The sequence below is a fragment of the Vulpes vulpes genome, chromosome 9 (assembly GCF_048418805.1).
Source record: "Vulpes vulpes isolate BD-2025 chromosome 9, VulVul3, whole genome shotgun sequence".
NCBI lineage: Eukaryota > Metazoa > Chordata > Mammalia > Carnivora > Canidae > Vulpes > Vulpes vulpes.
In genome coordinates, this window is record NC_132788.1 from 737,414 (window position 1) to 758,577 (window position 21,164).

The 21,164-nt window shown below is 55.1% G+C and overlaps 1 protein-coding gene and 1 long non-coding RNA gene across 31 annotated transcripts in view; one reads left to right on the forward strand and one right to left on the reverse strand.

Annotated features, from left to right (window-relative positions):
• Window positions 1-1,894: 1,894 nt before the first annotated feature.
• LOC112911271 (uncharacterized) lies at window positions 1,895-6,487 on the reverse strand. The gene is made up of 2 exons (XR_003233352.2): window positions 4,339-6,487; window positions 1,895-2,232 (listed from the first exon to the last, which is right to left on the reverse strand). It is a non-coding gene; the product is annotated as an uncharacterized lncRNA (long non-coding RNA).
• A 1,925-nt stretch (window positions 6,488-8,412) lies between these two features.
• Window positions 8,413-21,164, forward strand: part of KIF1A (kinesin family member 1A) — an 88,140-nt gene continuing 75,388 nt past the window's right edge. For 23 of the 30 annotated variants that reach the window (XM_072718945.1, XM_072718947.1, XM_072718948.1 and 20 more), the window contains exon 1: window positions 8,413-8,696. The gene's annotated coding sequence lies outside the window, so the exon portion shown is untranslated. Of the gene's footprint in view, window positions 8,697-9,290; window positions 9,395-9,799; window positions 9,833-21,164 lie in introns of those variants that run through there. The other 7 variants (XM_072718946.1, XM_072718955.1, XM_072718965.1 and 4 more) reach the window with 2 other exon arrangements.

The following is a 21,164-nucleotide window of genomic DNA, read 5'->3' on the forward strand; positions in this document are numbered from 1 at the left end:
CCTCCCGCGCCCCCGCGCCCCCGTGCCCGGGAGCCCCGCCCAGCCCAGCCCAGCGCAGCCCAGCGCAGCCCAGCGCAGCCCGGCGGCCCGGGCATGCGCACAGGGGTCCGCGGCTGCGCCGCCTCGGAGGCCACGCCCCGCGTTGCTATGGCAGCCGCGTCCCCCCGCGGCGCGCGGAGCAGCCTCGCGGCGGGGGTTGCCGGGGCAACGGGGGCGGGGCCTCAGGGGGCGGGGCTTGTGTCCCCTCCCCGGGCTGGCGGCGGACCGCGGGGGGTCCGGGGGCGCGGGCCGGGGCTCGAGGCCTGCAGCATCTTCCGACCTGCGCCTTCCCCCCAGACGCCAGCCCCGAGCCCCGGGGCTCCCATGTGGGCGGTGGCAGCTGCCCCAGTACTGCCCGGTTGTCACTTCTTTTCAGGAAACCTGTCCTGTCCCTTTGCCTATTTTTTTTATATTATTATTATTATTATTATTATTATTATTATTATTATTATTCTCTGGTGTTCTGCGGGTTTGGTTTTATTTTTCCTATTGGGGACCATGTTGATTTCTCACTGAGCGTTTCTATCTGCAGTTCTGGAAAATTCTTTTTTTTTTTTTTTTATTTCTGGAAAATTCTAAGCCAATATTTATTCAAATACTGTTTCAATGTCCATCCCTCTCCCCGGAATTTCACGCGTCTTTCCCAAGCACAAGCCACAGGCTTCCCCCTGGCTTCCCGCCTCCCCCCGGGGACCCCACCGCCCCTCCTGGGCTTTTCTGCTGTATGCTGACCTCACCTGGACCTCCCTCCCGAACCCCAGCCGGGAGCCTTGTGGCTTGATTTTTTTTTTCCATCTCTGCTCAGACCCCGGGGACTCGGCAGGTGCCATCCTGGTGCTCCCAGAGCTCTCCCAATTGACCGGAACCTCCTTCTCCACTTTATTCTCCAGGTCCCCTCTGCACCTGCCAAACTGCTGTCCAGACATCACAATCCCTGCTCATCCCAAGTGGCTTGACTTGGCTGCAGCCAACATCACCGTTTTGAATTTCCTCCTGGCTGGTGGCACTTAGCTGGTTTATCTTTTCTGTTTGCAAGCTTGGTTTGTGGATTTTTGAATTTTGTGATATATTTTTCCGCAATTTATTTTTATTAAGTTAAACCATTTGAAATTACCATTTTTTGTAGGTCAAAAATAGTTGAACGTTAGCAATTTCATGACTTAACCTAACATTTGGAGCGGCTAGGGGTGGTGGGGGGCTCTTTCCAGATTGTTTAGCCATACAAAAGTCTACACCTCTGATAGGATTTAAAATTTTTTAAATTTTTATTAAAATTTTTTTTCAAATATTTTATTTATTTATTCATGAGAGACACAGAGAGAGAGGCAGAGACACAGGCAGAGGGATAAGCAGGCTCCATGCAGGGAGCCCGACATGGGACTCGATCCCGGGTCTCCAGGATTGCACCCCGGGCCCAAGGAGGCGTTAAACCACTGAGCCACCCGGGCTGCCCAAAATTTTTAAATTTTTAATGTAGTATTTATCATATTGTAAATTCAGAATGGTTCAAAAAGACAGCATAAAAATGAAAATGGGTCTTAATTGGGATCCCTGGGTGGCGCAGTGGTTTAGCGCCTGCCTTTGGCCCAGGGCGCGATCCTGGAGACCCGGGATCAAGTCCCACGTCGGGCTCCCGGTGCATGGAGCCTGCTTCTCCCTCTGCCTGTGTCTCTGCCCCTCTCTCTCTCTCTCTGTGTGACTATCATAAATAAAAAAAATTTTAAAATATGGGTCTTAATTTCTGCTCTTAGAGACATTGAAACAAAAACATATACCTATATAGGATTAGAAAATTCAAACTGTACATAAAGAAAGACTATATATGTATTTTTTAATAGTGAAGGCATCCCCAGTCTTGGCAAACACGGTGTCCATTTATTTTGTGCTTCCTTTCAGGAAAACAAAGGCAGGGGTAGCTATTATGCACACTCTTCTGTGCCTCTTTTAAATAATTTAACAAACATCCTGGTGATCTTTGCACATCAGCACATAACTTTTGAGACTCATTGATTTTAGCAGCTTCAGAAAAATCCCCCCTGGGGACGCCTGGGTGGCTCAGTCAGTGAAGCGTCTGCCTTCAGCTCAGGTCACGATCCGGGGTCCTGGGATGGGTCCTGAACCTGGCTCTCAGCTCAGCTGGGATCCTGCTTCTCCTTCTCCCTCTGTCTGCCGCTTTGCTTACTTGTGCTCTCTCTGTCAAATAAGTAAATAAAACCTTAAAAAGAAAAGGGAAATCTCTCCTGTATATACCCCCAGTTCATCCAACCAGTACTCATGGGGGAACACCTGGATGATCTCCAGGTTTGGGCCAAAGTTTTGTGTGTAGAAACCACAAGCAAACGGGTAGCCAGCAGGCTTCCTGGATCAAGGACGGGAGCCCTCTGCGGGCACGCGGCTGCCTCAGTTGGTAGAGCACGCAACTCTTGGTCTCAGGGGGTGAACTTGGGCCCCGCATTAAAGACAATAGAAGTGGGGATCCCTGGGTGGCTCAGCGGTTTAACACCCGCCTTCAGCTCAGGGCGTAATCCTGGGGTCTTGGGATCAAATCCCACGTTGGGCTCCGCGCATGGAACCTGCTTCTCCCTCTGCCTGTGTCTCTGCCCCCCCCCCCCCGTGTCTCATGAATAAATACGTTTTTTTTTTTTTTAATTTTTATTTATTTATGATAGTCACAGAGAGAGAGATAGAGAGGCAGAGACACAGGCAGAGGGAGAAGCAGGCTCCATGCACCGGGAGCCCGACGTGGGATTCGATCCCGGGTCTCCAGGATCGCGCCCTGGGCCAAAGGCAGGCGCCAAACCGCTGCGCCACCCAGGGATCCCCCAATAAATACGTTTTTAAACAAACAAACAAAAACAAAGGATACAAGCACTTTAAATGTGGAAACATTTTGACAAACCGCCCTGCAGAAAACGACTGCTTCTTGTCCTGGCCATTGCCACATCCTTTCCCCACAGCCCCGTCTCACTGGATATCACACACTCACATTTTTGACAATCTGATAAGTCAAAAAAACAAACAAACAAACAAACAAAAAACAACCCTCACTATTTCACTCTGCATTCTTTTAACTGTGATGACCTTTGCTTATTGGTCCTTCTGTAAAGTGTCCCTACATAGTATCTGGCCACTTCTCTGGTGGTCACTTGTATTTTTTGCTATTAGTTCACAAAGGCTTTTTTAGTTTTAGGAAATTCCCTTCATCTTCCTATGTTCTGCAATATGTTTTAGCATGGAGTCTTTCAATTTCATTTATAATGTTGAGGCCACAAAGATGTTTAGTTTTCATATGGCCTATCGGGCTTCTTTGGTGCTTTCAGGCTGCATGTCCTGATTTCTCCACCCCAAGATACTATGTCCAATCACACTTCTTTCTACTTTCCTAAAGTTTCTTTCTTTCTTTTTTTTTCATTCGTTTTTTACAATTAAATGTTAACTCCATCAGAAATTTCTCTTGATAATGTCCAGTGGTAGCCAACTCTATGGATCTCCCATGGTGGCCTATGCCAGTTACAAAATCATGTATTTTCCCCAAATTATTTGAAATGATACCATAAACGTTGGATCTATTTCTTTCAAGACTTAGAATTTTAGAATTTCATAACATGTTTTAACGTCTAATAGGGCAGACCTCCCCATTCGTCTCCTTTTAAACAAATTTCCTGATTAGTCTTACATGTTTGTTTTTCTTTCTTTTTTTTTTTAAAAAAAGATTTTATTTATTTATTCATGAGAGACACGGAGAGAGAGAGGCAGAGACACAGGCAGAGGGAGAAGCAGGCTCATGCAGGGAGCCCGACCTGGGACTCGATCCCGGGACCCCGGGGTCACACCCTGGGCTGAGGGCAGGCGCTAAACCGCTGAGCCACCCAAGGATCCCCACATGTTTGTTTTTCCACGTGAACTTTTACTGCTATTTTAATTAAGGCTACATCAAATGTGTACTTTTAATTTAGGGAAAACTGTACTTTTTACAATATCGCCTTTGTATTAACTTACCTTTTTTCAGTGGATTTTTAGTTTTTCTATAGAATTTCCTTACACATGAGAGATTTGCACATTTCTTATTGTTTCTGGGTGTTTTATGTTAGTGCTATTGTGCTCAGACTCCTGCATTATAGGCTCCAACTGTTCCCTCTGCTTTACAGAAACTGCTGTCCTCTCAGTGATGGTGCTTCCTGCGCACCCCTAACCCACTGCTTCCTGTGGCTCTTCACTCATCCCCCAGGTTTCCTAGGTAGACAATGACCTTATCTGCAAACAATGATCATTTTGTTTCCTCCTTTCCAGTATCTTTACCTTTCTTTCTCTCATTTGTCATTACTTCTGCATGGAACGGAGGTGACTGCACATCGCTCGTTGTCACGGGAGTCCTCTTGTGGTTCCTCCATGTGGCACACGGTCCACACAGGGCTCAGCGCGCGCCCGGCCCTGCTCTCTGCATGTCACCTGTGAGGTCCGTACTGCTCTTATCTCGCCTGAGGACCTGCGACAGGCATAGGGAGTGAATGAACTTGCCGGGAGTCGCACAGCAGGTGGAGAGCGAAGCCCACAGGAATCAGAGTGTGGGTTGGAGAAAATAGCGTGCAGGTGCAGGGCTACAACGTGAAGGATCTGGTTGTTGGCCCAGTCTCCTTGCTCGGGGAGGGGCTGAATTTCATCCTCATCATGGGAATGGGGAGTCAGGGAGTACTCAACCAGAAAGGGTCGCAGAGGATAGAGGGACCAGCGTGCGGCTGCTAGGCATCCCAAAGTCAGAAAAATCTTAAGACTGAGAGGAGAAAATATTTGAAAAGCAATGGAGGTTAATTTTCCAGAATGAAAAAAAATAACCTCAGAATGTAAGGCTCACAGGAAAATTCACCCCTTTAGAAAGTTCTAGAAGCATCTTTAAAGAAAGAACATGGAACGAGATCCCAGTGGACATGGGAGTTCTCAACAGCATACAAGACCATGGAGTGTTTTTTTTTTTTTTTTTAATTGAAAGAAACAAACATTGCATCTAGGATTTTATATCCAGCCAAGTGGAAAATATAGTAAAAGTAATCTCAGGAATCGAAGGGCTCAGAATGTTTTTCACCCCAAAATCCACATTAAAAGTTCTTTGTATTTCATAAACAACAGAAATCCAGGCGCAGCTTCAAGAAGTATGGAAAACAAGGATGATCAAGGTCCTTGGAATGAGTATTAATAATTTTAAACAAAAACGAGGACCAAAGAAAAGAAAAAGTATATCCACAATAACTCAGAACTATAATCCTAGACAATATCAGTGGCTGGGAGTAAAGAATACGTGGCCAGGCTGGAGAACTCGAATGTTAGGGAGGATGCATAATTACAGAGGGTACGTAGGTTATGTGAAAATAGTATTAAATTCAGGGCAAATGCCATAAGAATAAAATTTGAATGAGGATAAACCACCAGAAGAAGATTCACTATACTCAGTGTGAAATAGAAAAAAGTAAATACAGTAAATAAAATTTTGAATACGATGGCAAAACTCAGTCTCAATATAACAGTAATTCCTATAAATGTAAGTGGATTAAATTCCAATTAAAAGGAAGAAACCGGGCAGCCTGGGTGGCTCAGCAGTTGAGCACCTGCCTTCGGCCCAGGGCCTGATCCTAGAGACCCGGGATCGAGTCCCAGATCGGGCTCCCTGCATGGAGCCTGCTTCTCCCTCTGCCTGTGTCTCTGCCTCTCTGTCTCTCTGTTTCTCATGAATAAATAAATAAAATCTTAAAAAACAAAAAAGAGGTACAAACTGATTAGATTTAAAAATTCTAACAATGGGTAGCTTAAAAGAGAAACACTTAAAAAAAATACGGAAAGTTTAGAATAAAAAGCTGGCAAAAGACATACCAGGCAAATATGAACTAAAGAAAACTGGATTGACATCTTAATATGTGACTCTCAGACTTAATAAAAAAAAAAAACCCCAAAAACAAAAACAAGAAGAGAGGACATCCCATGCATACTGGTGAAATGGGCCACGGAATGATAATGCACACCCATCAGAATTATTGAATACCTAAGAATATGCCTTAATGCCTGTCATGCAGCATCTGCCAGATTTCAACAATTGTAACAGGAGATTTTAATTTTAAAAATAATGATTTAATAGCTCAAGCGGACAAAAGCCTAGCAGAAATCTCCAAATCCGGATCAACGTAATTAATAATCTTGAACTATTAAATGTACACAGAACTCTATACCCGTCAAGCAGAGAAATGCAGCCTCTTTGAGCGCATGTGGAGTATTCACAGAGAGACCATGTGTTAGGACCTAAGAAGCCTTAATAAATTTCTGAGGCGAATTCCCTGCCCTCTGGGCTGCTATGTTGGGTATGTGTTTCCAGGTCCCCTTTACCCCATGTGTTAAGAGAGCACCCTAAATGGACCTGTCAGTGGGTGCCCCTCCACCCAGCTGCCTCTTGGGCCCAGCCAGAGGGAGCACTCCCAGATCCAGAGAGTCGGGAGCGTGAGGTCTGATCCCTCCGGTGGGTGCTGGGGCTGGCTGCACCCTCGCTGAGGCCTCTGCCCCTACCCGCGGCCGCTCCCTCTCCCCCCCCACCTCCCTGCATCAGGCGACAATGTCAGCGCAGTGTCCCTCCGTCCTGTGGTTTCCCCGCTCCTACCTACACGTTTGTAAACAGCCTCTTTATCAAATGCTCCTCAAATTACCCGGTTGGAGTGTGCCATCCACTTCCTGCCAGGATCCTGACTCAACACAGACTTTGTTCTCAGACAATAATGCAATTAAATTGGAAAGTGGTAACAAAAAGTGATAATAAAGAAAAATACTGAAGCAGGCGAGCAAGCAAGCAGGAAACACTACTGGAGAGTGAATAACGTTATGAAGTAAGGCAGGGGTTTGTAACCTGCGAGGCTGAAAGGAGATCGGCAGGGACGATAAGAAATATTTAGATCTGAATGATAATGAAAACATCGTCCGTCCCAATTTGTGAGGCCCAGGAAGGCAGTGCTGGAGAGGGAATTTTGCAGTTTAAATATATCCACCAGAAAATTAAATAGTTCAAAAATAAATGAGCCTAAGCACTTAGCTCAAAGCGGAGCGGCATATCAGATTCCAAGAATCAGGAAGGAGGGAAATAATAGACAAGTGCAGGGATAAGGGAAATAGAGGGAAAGATGAGAAGACGAACAAAACTAAAAGTTGGTCCTTTGGAAATATCTAAAAAATATTAAAGCGGAGAAAAATGCAAATAAACAAAAGTACAGAATAAAAAGGAGCAATAACTAGAGACGCGATTGATCAAGAAATGAACACACGCTGGTGATTTTGAAAGCTGGATGACATGGATTCCTAGAAACATGTAAGATTTGGCTCAAGAACGAGAGAAGTCGACTGGATCAATACATACGATGAAAATGGAAATGATGAAGCCCCCTCCCCCCTTAGTTTTATTGTTTCTACCCAAAGTTTGGAAAAGCAATAATTTCTCTTTTACGCAGGTGGTTGCAGGAAATAGAAAGAGGGAAAGTGTCCGGCGGGGCCGGGGGTGGGGGTGGGGGTGGGAGGGCTTGGGGGACAAGGGGGGAGGGTGTGTCCTGTGCAGGGTGCATGTGTGTCTGCGCCCTTGTTGGTTTGGGGGCACATGCCCCAGGGATGCTGCACATGGAGGTGAAGCCCCCTCCCTCCCTCGTCCTGTGAGGATTAGGCCAGTGACTAAATAAGGCCCAAGGGGCAGCGCCTGGCACCTGCTGGGCGCTGGGGGAGGCGGAGCCCGAGCACTGAGGACAGGGGCTGGGCTGGGAAGGGGCCTGGGCGCCCCGCGTTCGCGGTGCCGTGACGTCACTGCACCCACCGCCGCTGGGGTGGGGGAGCGGGCCGGGGGCTTCCTCGACGTCCCCCGGGGCGGGGCGGGGCGGACGGAGCTCACGGGCGACGGGGATGCCAGTGCCCCGGGCCCGGACGGCCTCTGCGGAGGTCGGAGGTCGACGAGGCGGGTGCGCCCGCGGGGCCGGGGCGGCGTGTCTCGGGGACACAGGCTGGAGGCCGGCGGGGACCGGGGCAGCGGGGGCGCGGGGTCTCGCCCAGGGCATGCCGGGAGCAGGGGCGAGGCCGCGCGGTTGCATCATCCCTGCGGGAGGAGCCGGGGTGCTCGGGCCCCCCAGGCTCGGGCGCAGGCTGTGCGCGCGGCTGCAGGTTCACCTGTTACACCCGGATCGCCCCCCCCGCCGGCGCCCGCGGGCTTTGTCCCCCGCGCCGGGCGCTTGTGCCGCGGCCCCGGGGCTTCGTGTGCGGGGCGGGGGCGCAGGTGCAGGTGCCCGCGCCGGGGGTCGGGGCGGAGGCCGCGCGGGGTCCCGCGGGGCGGGGGTCGGGGCCGCCGAGGTCAGCCCGGGCCCCGCCGCTCCCCGCTCGCCGGCCGCGGAGTCGGCGGTGATGTCACGGTCGGCCCGGCCCCCGCCCCTCCCCGCGCGGCGAACCAGCTGGCGGCTGGGGCTCGGGCTCCGCGGCAGCCAACCAGCGCGGCGGGAGGGGCGCGGGGCGGGCCGGGCCGGGGGCGCGCAGCCCGTCACGCGGTGCCGCCGTCACAGCGCCCAGCGAGCCCGGAGCCGCCGCCGCCGCAGCTCCGCGCTCGGGGACCCGCGCCCTGCCGGTGCCCATGCGGGGCCGCCAGTGACGCCGGAGAGGTAAGGCGGCCGCCCGCCCGCCCGCACCCGCACCCGCACCCGCACCCGCACCCGCACCCGCATCCGCACCCGCATCCGCCCGCACCTGCCCCGCACCTGCCCCGCATCCGCACCCGCATCCGCACCCGCATCCGCCCGCACCTGCCCCGCACCTGCCCCGCATCCGCCCGCACCCGCCCGCACCCGCGGCCGCCCCGAGCGGAGCCCCGGCCCGAGCGCGTCCCCGTGGCCGCAGAGGCCCCTTCCACCCCGCTTGCTCCGTCTTTGCTCCCCCGTCCCCGAGGAGAACAATGGGGCAAATCGGGGTGTCCCCTTCGTCCCCGGCCCCGCGGGACCCCGGGAAGGGCCGCGTCGCTGCGGCGCCGGCTCCAAGGGTCGCCGCTGTGGCCCCTCCGGAGCCCCCTCCCTGGCTCCCGCGCTGCGGTCCCTCCCGGGGTCGGGGGCGCGGGCTGGGGCGCGGGGCAGCGGCCCGAGCCCGGGGGGGGGGTGGGGGGGGGAGGGCGGGTGCTGGGCCCGGGCGGCGGCGGCGGCGGCGGGCGGGGCGGGGCGGGGCGCGCGGGGGCTGCGGCGCGGGGCGGGCGAGGTGCGCACCGCGGGGACGGCCCTGCAGCGTCCCCCGCGTCCCCGTGCGCGGGCTCGGGCTCGGGGCGGGCTGTCAGCGGCCGGGCCCGCGTCTACGCAGCCAGCGCCCGTCCCAGGTGCGGCCCGCGGGTCCCCCCCGCCGGGCGCTCGGCGAGGGGCGGCGGAGGGCGCTCGGCGAGGGGCGCGCGGGGAGGGCGCGGGGAGGGCGCGGGGAGGGCGCGCGGGGAGGCCGCGGGGAGGGCGCGCGGGGAATGCCAAGTCATGGGCCTGCCGGGCGCGGGCCCGAGGCGCGCCCGCGCTCCCGCAGCCGGACCTTCCCCGACGGGCGGCGCTGCAGGCGGAGGCCGGGCCTGGCGCTGCGCTGCGGGTGCGGGGCCGCCGCCCGAGGTGGCCGCCGCGAGCCCGCGGGGACCGCGCACAGCCCCGCGCAGCAGCCGCTCCAGCCGGCGGGGCCGGGGTCCGCGGGCCGGGGCCGGGCGGGGCCGGGGCTGCACCTGCCGCGGCCATCTTGCAGGTGTGGTTGGCCGCGCGCCCCCGGGACAGGTGCGCAGCAGGTGCGGCGGCGCGGCCGGGGCGAGGGATGCTGCGGGCGGGCGGGCGCCGGGGCGGGGGCGGACGCCGAGGGGGCGGGGCGGGCGGGTCCGCAGGGGCCGGGACCTCCCTGCAGGCGGCGCCTCCGCGGGGCGCGGTGCCCCAGCCCCAGCCCCAGCCCCAGCCCCAGCCCCAGCCCCAGCCCGCTGGGCGCCCCGCACCGCCCGTCCCCGCCCCCTTCGGGTCTCCCTGGTGCCGCCACCGCCGACCCGGGGCGCCGAGTCCTGGAGGCAGAGCAGGGGAGTCCTCTGCAGTCCTGCGGGGCTGAGACGGGAAGGGGGCGGGGAGTGGGGACAGGACGGGCAGCGAGGCCTGGGGCCCGGGGAGGCCGCTCAGCCTGCACAGGCCGAGGGGAGCTGGGCGTGGCCGGGAGGGGCGGTGCTGGGGGCCGGAGCCCCGGGGCGGGGGCGGGGGCGGGGGCGGGGGCGGGGGCTGCCAGCCCCGGGATCCACGCCGGCCCCTGGGAACCAGGACGCGCCCTTCTTGCCGGAGACCCCACACCTCTAAGTGGGGGGCGGGCGGGGCCACTCAGCGCCTGGCTGCCCCCTGCCCAGTCCCCAGGGCTCCCAGGGGAGTGGCCCCACCCGCGGTCACCGCCGTGGTCTCCGCCGCCCCATCCGGCCGAGCATCTCAGGGCCCAGATGCGGGCTTGGGGCTGGACCACACCCGGCCCCGCCCCTGCAGCCCGGCTGGGGTGCCCAGCGCGGGTCTGCCCATGAGCCGAGGGGCCCCCCCAGCAGGCCGCGACAGCAGGCAGGGCACGGGGCGGGCTTGTAGGCGTGTGATCGGGCCCACCCAGACCGTGAGGGGCCCGGCTCTGGGCGCCCCAGCCCCAGGCCTCGGACTCTGTGGGGCGCCGGAGGGGTGCAGGCCCTACTGAGCCCGAGCCTCCCCGGAGCCCCCGGGCCCTCCGCAGCCCTTCCGAGGGCCTCTGTGCCATGCCCCCACCCCCGGCCAGCTTCCCCCCTGCTTCCGTAAGGTGAGCCCCTCAGGAGCCGGAGGCCTCCCTGGGGTGGACGGGGATTGACCTGTACCCAAGGACCAACCGGGGACTTAATCCCCTAATCCCAGCCTGCAGGCCCCGCCCGCCCTCCCAGGAAGCCGAGGGGGGAAGTGCCCCGCTGCTAGGTCTTGGGCTGGGGGGGGGGCTGGCCAGGACACCCCAACGCCCTGCCAGGCCTCCCGCCTCCTGCACGGTCACACGCGCACTCGTCCGTGCTCACACTCCCAGGCTCACACACTCGTCTGCACATTCACACGTGTGCACTCACGCCCACTCCCACGCACACCCAGCCTCACCCTCTCACACGTACACACTGTTCCACAAGCAGCCTCACGCCCCCACACTCGTAGAATCTCCCCCCCACAGCCCTCCCCACATACCCTCGTGGTTTCACGTACTCACACACTCACGCGCAGCCCTCACTCTCTGGAACATTCCACCCAACCTCCACAGGCGGTCCCAGGACCCCCTCAGATGCCACCACCTTGAAGCCTGCTGCAAGCCCCCACTGTAGGTGGTGGGTCGGGGAAGGAAGTGAACATTACCGGGTGCAGACTTGGGAGGCCTCCTGGGGCGCCCGCAAGACCCCAGCCAGCAGGTGGTGCCCCGCATCTCAGCCCTGGAGGCAAAGGCTCCCTAGACCCCAGAGAGGGGTACCCTTTGTGCTTTCTGCCCACCTCTCTGCCGCCACCCACCCCCACCCTGCTCCTTACCCCACCTCACTCCCCCACCCACCCCTCTACCCATCCTCAGCCACCCCCAACCTGCCCCACACCCCACCTACCTACACCCTACTACTCCCCAGCCTCTCTCCCCCACCCCATCCCTCTACCCATCCTCAGCCACCCCCAACCTGCCCCATACCCCACCTACCTACACCCTACTACTCCCCAGCCTCTCTCCCCCACCCCATCCCTCTACCCATCCTCAGCCACCCCCAACCTGCCCCACACCCCACCTACCTACACCCTACTACTCCCCAGCCTCTCTCCCCCACCCCATCCCTCTACCCATCCTCAGCCACCCCCAACCTGCCCCCCACCCCACCTACCTACACCCTACTACTCCCCAGCCTCTCTCCCCCACCCCATCCCTCTACCCATCCTCAGCCACCCCCAACCTGCCCCCCACCCCACCTACCTACACCCTACTATTCCCTAACCTCTCCCCGACCCCACTCCTCTACCCATCCTCAGCCACCCCCAACCTGCCCCTGCTCCCTCCTCTACCCACCTACCTACACCCTACTACTCCCCAGTCTCTCTCCCCCACCCCACCCCCTACCCATCCTCATCCTGCCCCCCACCCCACGCCTCTACCCCCATCTCCACTCCTCACCTCGTCACCTCTCCAGCCCTGACCTCTCCCCACCCTACCTCGCAGCTGCTCCCTACCTTACTCCTCTACCCCACATCCCCCCACCCCCACTTCCTCACCCTCACTCTTCCATCTCCCCTACCCAATCCTCTACCCTCACCGCCCCACCCACCACCCCTACCTGTGCCCTCAGACCCCCACCCCGATCCTCATCCCCACCCACCCTAGTCAACACACCGTGGGTGCCCAGTAAATGCTATTTTCTTGTTGAGCCAGTTGCTGTGGTGCAAGTGGGCCGTTTCCCGTGGACCATTTCCCGTGGGGCGGAGAAGCAGCCACGCTGGCAGGATGCAGGCCGTGTCTTCCTGTCTCCCAGTTAGGGCCCAGTGGTTCCGAGGCAGATGCCCCCTCGCTCTGGACCTCCTGCGCGGCTCCTGGAATGCAGCGCTAGGGAAGGGAAGGGGGCGGCCCAGCTGCTCCTGCGACCCCCCCTCCCTTGGGTCCGCCCTCAGAGTGGGGCTGGTGGTGCCCAGGAGTGCCTTCAGGGGTGTCAGGAGTCCCGTCCCTGCTCTCCTGTCTCGGCCCTGCAAGTAGAGCTCAGTTTCCTTCCCCACCTGCCATCAGCTCGGCCAGGATGGTGAGGGGCAGGGCAGGGCAGGGCGTCGGTGCCCGAGGCCTGTGGGTCATGGGGACCCAGCTTCTGGGGGCCGTCGTGGGGCTGGGGCAGCGGGGGGACTCGGCTGCTCTGCATCATCTGGTCCCCGTTCTTCACCTGCCTCTGAGGCTGGGGCCACAGCATGGCCATGGGTCCCCGGTGCCCGGCGGGTGCGGGGTGAGCAGGGGTGCGGTCGCCGGGCCCAGATGGGAGGAGGACACTCAGGCAGGACGTTCCTTAGTAGCCTTCCATTTCCCCGGCTCTCAACCATACATACTTTGCTGTCGTCCTTCCTGGCGACTCGTCGGGCCCACCTCCCTCCCGCCTGCCCGCCGCTTCCCCATCCCCTGCCTGGGGACTCTGTGTCTCGAACCCCGGAGCTGCTCCTTCCTTGGCTCCTGTCTTGTGTGACTTCCTGAGAAGGGTGACGAGCCCTTGCTGTGGTTGTGTCTGCTCTGTCCTCATGTCGGCTGTGGGGTGTCCCGGCAGCTCCCCGTCCCCATAAACACTCCCCTCTGAGCACGAGGCACCAGCATCACGACCTGCTGCGTCCACCTGCTTATGAGCGATGTCCCCCCCTTTTGCTTTTCTGTTTCCTTCCCAGACTTGCTGCGTTGGTCGTCTTGCCTTGTTCTTGTTTCTTTCTCTCCTGTGTTGTGTCCTATTTTCTGGGCGGCTCAGGGCTTCATTTTCGAGTTCCTTTTGGGATCCTGTATTTCAGCACTTGTGTTTCCACGTCTGAGAGCTCCTTCTTCCTCGTCTCTAGCGGTTCCCGTTTCACCGCATCCTGTTCTTGTTTCAGGGATGTATTGCCTTCTCGAAACATTCTGAGTCTATTCGTGGAGGGTTTTTTGCTTGATCGCTTGTTCGATTGTTTTTGCTTCCTCCTGGTTTAGTCTGGTCTTGAGCGTCGAAGCAGCTTTATCCTCTTCTGGGGTGTGTGGAAGGCCTTGGGGCCTGTTCACGTTGGGGAGGCCCACGGGGCAGTAGAGCCGCTGCTGTCGGATTCCGACCGGAGCCCGGGGTCGGGGGTGCGGGTGTCCATCGGCAGGCAGGCCTGGCTTCCGGTCTGGGAGCTGGGCGCGCGAGGTCCCGTCCCCCTCGGCAGCATGCGGGGTGCCAGCGCCCGTACCGAAGCACTCACTCCTGCCAGGCTGTGGGGAGGAAGCTTCCGATGCTCGCCTGGGGGTGTTGGCAGCCACCACTCTGTGGGGTGGCACGGGGTACAGGCCCCACTGCTCCTCGCGGCCGTTCTGCAGACAGACTGACCCCGCGACCTCCCCAGCCTCGCATCCTGCCGAAGCGCCCCACTGGCTCCGCGAGCCCCCGAGTCCAGACGCCCCGAGCTTCCTGCGGTTGTGGGGGCCTCCTCTGGCGTCCGCTGCCCCTGCCCTCCAGGAAGGTCACTCGGGCCTGAGGCCCTAGGGACGCCTCGGCCCTGCCCTGTACACTGAGGTGACTCCCGTCGCGCTGTGGACCCTGGCAGCGCCTGGCTGTCCCCTCGCCGTCCCCCCGCCGTCCCCCCACCGCCCCCCGCCGTCCTCCCGCCCACGGGCCTCCCACCTTCTGAGGGGCCCCAGCACGGCCGGCTCGGACTCTGATCACGTGTGTCTGACACTAGGAAAGACGGGCTGGGTTTGCTCAGACTTCGGGGAAGGCCGCCGTCCGGGGCCACGGCGCCCATGGGGCAGGGGTGGCCCTGGGGCTGGGCTCGGCCCGTCGCAGGCCGCCCTCCCCACCGTCTGTCCACGGGCTCGTCCTCGTGCTCCCCACCCACACTCCGGGCTCTGCGACGTGGGAGCCACTCCAGGCGCCCGCGGTCCCTGAGGGCTGGGCCCACCCGTGTCTGCGCTGCCCGGCCCTCGCGGGGCCTCAGCCCGTCTTCCCCGAGTGACCGGGCCCTGCCCGTGGCTCCGTGGTCCTTGCCACCGGTCACATCCTTGCCGCGCACGGCCCTGGCGCCCGGCCCCTCATCCTCTGCCCCTGTGGGGGACGCGGCCCGGGGACGGCACCCGCGGAGGGTCGGCAGGGCAGGCCTCCGGCTCAGGGCCTCCCGGGCAGCTCCGCAGGCGCTCCTCGGGCCCGGCGGCCTCCCTGCCTCCGTCCTCCTCCTCGCCTGGCCTCGAGGCTGCGAGCGGCTGGCCATCGGGCCTCGCCAGGCCCTGCCCGGCGGTGGGCAGCCTCGGCGGCACCTGTGGCCCGAGACTCCGCCCCCGAAGGACCACGTCCCCCTTTCCCGTGTCCTCAAGCTCCTCCCCCAGCTCTGTGGAGGGGGGCTGGCCCTCCTGCCGCTCTCCAGCACGTGGTGTGGCCGACGCAGCAAGCCCCAGCCAGTGACCCCTGTGCCCTCTGCCACAGGCAGGCCGGGCTCCCTCCCCTGCCAGGTCACTCTGATGCTTGCTCTCCTTCATGGCAAGACTTCTTGAAATAAGTCAAATCTTTGAAAAATGCTATCATGTGACAGGACCCTGGGAAAAGCATCCAGAGTATAAAAGGCCTCCCCAAATGGCCTTGTTTCAGAGATAAAGCGTTTTCCAACATGCACCCGGGACGCTGGTGCTTCGGGCAACCGCTCACCTAACCCTCACGGGGAGGAGGGGCTGTGTCGTGACCCCACCTCCCAGGCTTGGTGGGGGCCCACGTCGGGGCCGCGGACCGCCAGCGCCTCAGAGCCCTGAGCTGACCCGGAGGCGCCCGCCACCCGGACTCCGGCGTCCAGCGTGCTCAGGATGCCATCCCTGACCCCGAGGCTCCGGGCAGCTCCCTTGTGAGCGTGAGGCCCTGTGTGGGCCGCAGCCCCCGCGTGCATCCGCCTGCTTCTTGCTGGACGGTCCAAGTGACCTTTGCTGTCGTCAGATTCCCAGGGGCTGTGGCTCTGCCTCGCTCGCTGCCACTTCGGGACAGCCACCGTGTGACTAGGCCACAGTTGTCCCTCTCCGGACAGCGGACAGTCGGCTCTCCATCTCCTCCCACCTCCCTGCCCTTTCTCTTTTCTGCGGCAGGTACTGCAGTGTCTGGGGACGTTTCTCCCGTGATCCCGGGTGGGTCTAGTTGAACCCCTGGTGGTCTCAGAGTCTGCAGCTTTTCTGGGCAGCTCTGGATTGTTTCCACGGCGCCCGTGCTAGTGAGCTGCTCCCAAGTGGACCGTGCTGTTCCCGCTGCTCTATCCTTACGACATTCCCTGTTGCCACGTGTTTTCATGTTGTGACCTGATGAATATGGGTTTGTTTTTTTTAAAGATTTTATTTATTCACGAGAGACACAGAGAGAGGCAGAGACACAGGCAGAGGGAGAAGCAGCTCCCTGCGGGGAGCCCGATGCGGACTCGATCCCGGGACCCCGGGGTCATGCCCTGAGCCAAAGGCAGATGCTCAACCGCTGAGCCCCCCAGGCGTCTCTGGATATGGGTTTTTTTAACAGATTTTATCTATTTATTTGAGAGAGAGAGAGAGAGAGAGAGGGAGAGAATGAGCCCTTGCACACAAGCAGGGGAGAGGCAGAGGGAGAGGGACAAGCAGCGTCCCTTCTGAGCGCAGAGCCTGACCTGTGGCCTGAATCCCAGGACCCTGAGATGACCTGAGCCAAAGCCAGACGCCTAACTGATGGAGCCACCCAGGCGCCCCTAATGGACATGGTTTTGAGCCGCACTTTCTTGATTACCATTGTGGTTGACTGTTTTGTTGTATAAATTGCCTGTTTATACTTTTTTGCCATTTTTTTGCGTTCTTTTTGTTTGATTTATGCGTGTTCTTCACGTGTCCTGCTCGGGAACCTTTGTCAGCAGATGTGCTGCAAAGATCTCCAGGTGGGTGAGCTTCTCTTCCCCCACTAGCGGTGTCTTGATGTCTGGCCTTCCCTTTTGGTGCCTTCTGGGGCCTGAATCCTCGAAGGAGAACATGGAGGTACCACTTTTCTTCATTTTCTTCCAAATCTGAGGTTCACGTTTGGGTCTTGAGTCTGCACGGCATTTGGTTTGGTACAGAAAGGAATCTAATTTTGTATTTTTCCGCGTGGCCAGCCAGTTGTCTTTGTCTGGTCTGCTGTAGCAGAATAGCACGGACTGGGGGCTTGTAAACAACAGACACTGGTTTCTCACAGTTCTGAGGCTGGAAGTCCAGGATCGGGGTGCCGGCAGGGCCAGGTTCTGGTGAGAGCCCACTTCTAGGTGGCAGGTGGCCCACTCCTCGTCGTAGAGAGGAAGCAAGTCTCTTGGGATCTTTGTAAGGGCACGAATGCGATTCGTGCAGGCCCACCCTCATGAGATCATCTGAGCTTAACCATGTCCCACTGCCCCCTCTTCCTAATCCCAGCCCGTTGGGGGGTTGGGTTAGGAATGTGGGGACCAGACATTCAGTCCATAACCAGTTTTCTCACCAACACAACTTCACTGTTCCTTCTCCTTCCCACTGACCTGCAAAGCCCCCCTTGTCCTCTCCCAGAAGGGCTGTGTTTGTGCAAGTCTGTTTCTGGGTCCCTGTTACACTGGTGGTGACTTACCTTGTCCCGGGCATCCCGTCTTAATTACAAAACTTTACATTAAGTCTTTTATTTTTTTATTTTTTTTATTTTTTTTTACATTAAGTCTTTAAAACAATTTTTTTATTTAAATGCAAAGAATTAACATATGATAATGCATTATTGGTTTCAGAGGCAGAGGTCAGTGATTCATCGGTCTTATATCACACCCAGTGCTCATCCCATCACGTGTGCTCCTAATGCCCAGTGACCCAGTCCCCCCACCCACCCAGTGACCCTGTCCCCCCCACTTCCCCTCCAGTACCCTGTCCCCCCCACCCAGTGACCCTGTCCCACCCCCCCACCTCCCCTCCAGTGATCCTCAGTTCATTTCCTATGATTAAGGGTCTCTTAGGGTTTGTCTCCCTCTCTGATTTCGTCGTGTTTTATTTTTTCCTCTCTCTCCCTATGATCCTGTTTTGTTTCTTAAATTCCACAAATGAGTGAGATCGTATGATAATTATCTTGATTCCAGGAGGACATGTTGTCTTCTATCCTCCTGTGCTTCTTTAAGTGGGTCACTGGTATTCATAGCATCTCTTCCAAAAAAATTTTTAGCAGCCATTTGTCCACTTTCACAAAAAATCTGGTTGAGATTTCACTTCAAATTACATTGAATTTTTGACTCATTTGAGTGAAAATAAACATTTTTAAGATGTTGAAATTTTTCCATGAATAGGTTACAGTTCATTTATTTAGATTTTCTATAATATTTTTGTGAAGGCTAAAAATTTTCTAAAAAAAGTTATATGCATCTTTTGTGACATTTATTACTGTAAAGATTACTACATACTTTGGATTATTTTTTATTTTTATTTATTTATTTAAAGAATTTTATTCATTTGGGGGAGAGAGAGGGAGTGCACATGAGTGGTGGGGGAGAGGCCGGGGGAGAGAGAGAAGTAGACTCCTCACTGAGCAGGGAGCCTCGTCGGGGCTGAAGGCAGATGCTTAACCATCTGAGCCACCCAGGCACCTCTTTGGATTATTATTTTTTTTAATATACTGTAAAAAATATATATTTTAACTATTTATCTCTAGTGTATTCCAACTTTGTGGTACCTTCCCACTAATTCAAATAATTTGTCTGTGGATGCTCTTGATTTCTGTGTAGATAAGCAGATAGTCTGCAAATGATGACATTTTGGGTTTCTTCATTTCCAATCCATATTTTGTCATAGTTGTTTCTTTTTCCTGCCTTATCACTCTGGCTAGCACCACCACTCCAATGTGAAGTGGTGACAGGCAACCTAAACCTGTTTCTGAATTTAAAGGAAATGTTCCTAATATTTTACGGTCAAAAGTGTGATATTTGGGTAGGTTTTTAGTGGGCGGCTGTTATGAGATTAAAGAAGATTTCTTATATTTCTCATATTACTAGGAGTTTTGTCATAAACACATTTTGAAAAATTATTAAATGCTTTTTAAGCACCTGTTGAGGACCTCGGTGGCTTTTTCTCTTTAATCTGGTATGTGGTGAATTATATTAATATATGTCCTTATATTAAACAATATGTATACTATCATATCAGTGTTCTTGGAATAAGCCTAGTGCATTATCCTTTTTATTTGCTCCTGGGCCTTCCTGCTAATGTTTTGAACTTTTATATCTATATTCATCAGTGAGATCAGTCTCTGATCTTCATTTCTCAATTTTTTTTTTGTCTAATTTGATGCCACGGTCGTAACCTTTTCTCCTGTCTCCCTCTTTTTCCTGTTCTCTTAAAAAGGGTTTTTATACGATTGGAATTATCAAGGTTTTTTTTAATGTATGTTAGGGCTCACTTGTAAAAAGTGTCTGAGTCTGATGATTGTTTTTGGTAAGTAGATTTTTAAACTATTGAATCAACTTATTTAATTGTAAGAAAATTCAGGTTCTCACTGACTAATTTTTCTCCTGGTTATAGGTCATCTTTTCCTGCTTCTTGGCATGCGTAGTAATTTTTTTAAAAGGTTATTTATTTATTTGGGAGAGGGAGAGAGAGAGAGAGAATGCAAGGAGAGGCAAGGAAAAGGGAGAGGGAGAAGCAGGCTCCCTGCTGAACACAGAGCCCGATGCGGGGCTCGATCCCAGGACCCTGAGATCATGACCTGAGCCAAAGGCAGATGCTCAACCAACTGAGCCACTCAGATGCCCCAGTTTTATTGTTGCTGTTGTATTCTAGACATTTCTACATTGTGGAGTGTCTGAATTATACTTCCATCCTAGAAAGCATGTTGGGCTTTGTTTTGTCAGGTAGTAAATTACTTGAGATAATTCGAGCCTTGAAGACCTGATTTTAAGCTTTCCTAGAGTTACTCTAGAGTAGATGTCACAGGGATAGTTAAGCCCATTGCCCAACTATAATTTCCTTGGGGATCTACTGGATGTCTGGAGTAGAGGGGTCAAGGGGACCATTATGACTGATTAATGTGCAGATAACCTTCTTATTTTATGTGAGCTTTGGGAATCCCTGTGTTTTCTTTGCCTGGACTAGATGGGGATGTACTAGTCCTCTACAAAGACTCAAGGGAATCCCTATCTTGACCTCTGCTACCTGATGGCTCTTTCCTTTCCAGAACTCTGACTCACAATTTCCGGCTGTCTCAAACTATCCTAACCCCGGCCTCTATCTCCCCAACTCATCAAAGCTGCTGAGCTGTTGGGGTCCTACCTCCCAAAACCTGAGGTCTAGAAATGGCCTCTGGGCAGATTTGGAGTGACTGTTGGGTTCCCCTTGTATGTTCCCTTCTCTCAGTGATCACAGTCCTGCACTGCCTACTGTACAATGTCTAAAAACAGGTATTTTCATACATTTTGTCTGGTTTACAGTTGTTTACAGGATGGTCCCTGTATCTCCCATTGTTGCTGACTGTGAGAGTGCTGTAAATTTTGCTAGTAGTATTTTCGTTATCATTCCCTACTAGGTTATTTATACCTCCATCACGATTTCTTTTTTGTATGTGTGTATTAATTACTTAGAAGTTTATTTTTAAATTTTTTTCTTGGCTATGAATATCTGTTTCCTTCCCCAGTTTACGGAAGTTCTCAGCTATGGTTTGTTCAGATATTTTTAGATTTTCTAAACATAGGTTTTTAAATGGTCTTCTCTCGATTTTTGATTGTCTTCAAATTACAAGATGCATTTGGTACAGTCTTTGGCATTTAGTCAAAGGAGTTGCTTTGTGACCTCCTACATGGTAAAATGTTGTAAATGTTCCATGTGCGTTGGAAAAGAATGTGTTTCTCTAATTTGCAAGAAAAAGAGAGCACATGTGTTCATTAGTTCATGATTATCATGTTCAGACTGTCTACATCCTTGTTAATTATGTCTGCTTGGTCTGTCAATTAGGGAGCAATGCGTTAAAATTCTTGCTATGATGAATTAGTGAATTCTTTCGTGTTGTGTGACTTTTAATCTTGGCTTTATGTTTTCATCATGTTGTCTCTCTGGGACCATTCTGAGTAATTTTTTCTGATATGTTTTCCCGTTCATTAATTCTCTGCTCAGCTTCATTTAATTTGCTGATTATCATGTCTGCTAAGTTTTGAAGTTTGAAAGGTTATATTTTTATTTCTATAAGCTCTGCATGATCCCTTTCCTGTCTATTTCTCTAAACGTTTTAGGCAGACATATTTTGTGATTTGTATCTGACAGTTTCAGTATCTGAAAACCTTGATAGTCCAAGATGAGGATCTAATTCTGGTTCTCTTTTCCTTTTCCTTAACTCTTGCTCATAGTGAATTGCTTCTCTGGTGTTTGTTTAATATTTAATTGTGAGCTCACATTTGACTGGTCTTCATCTGTGGGGACCTGAGAAGAGG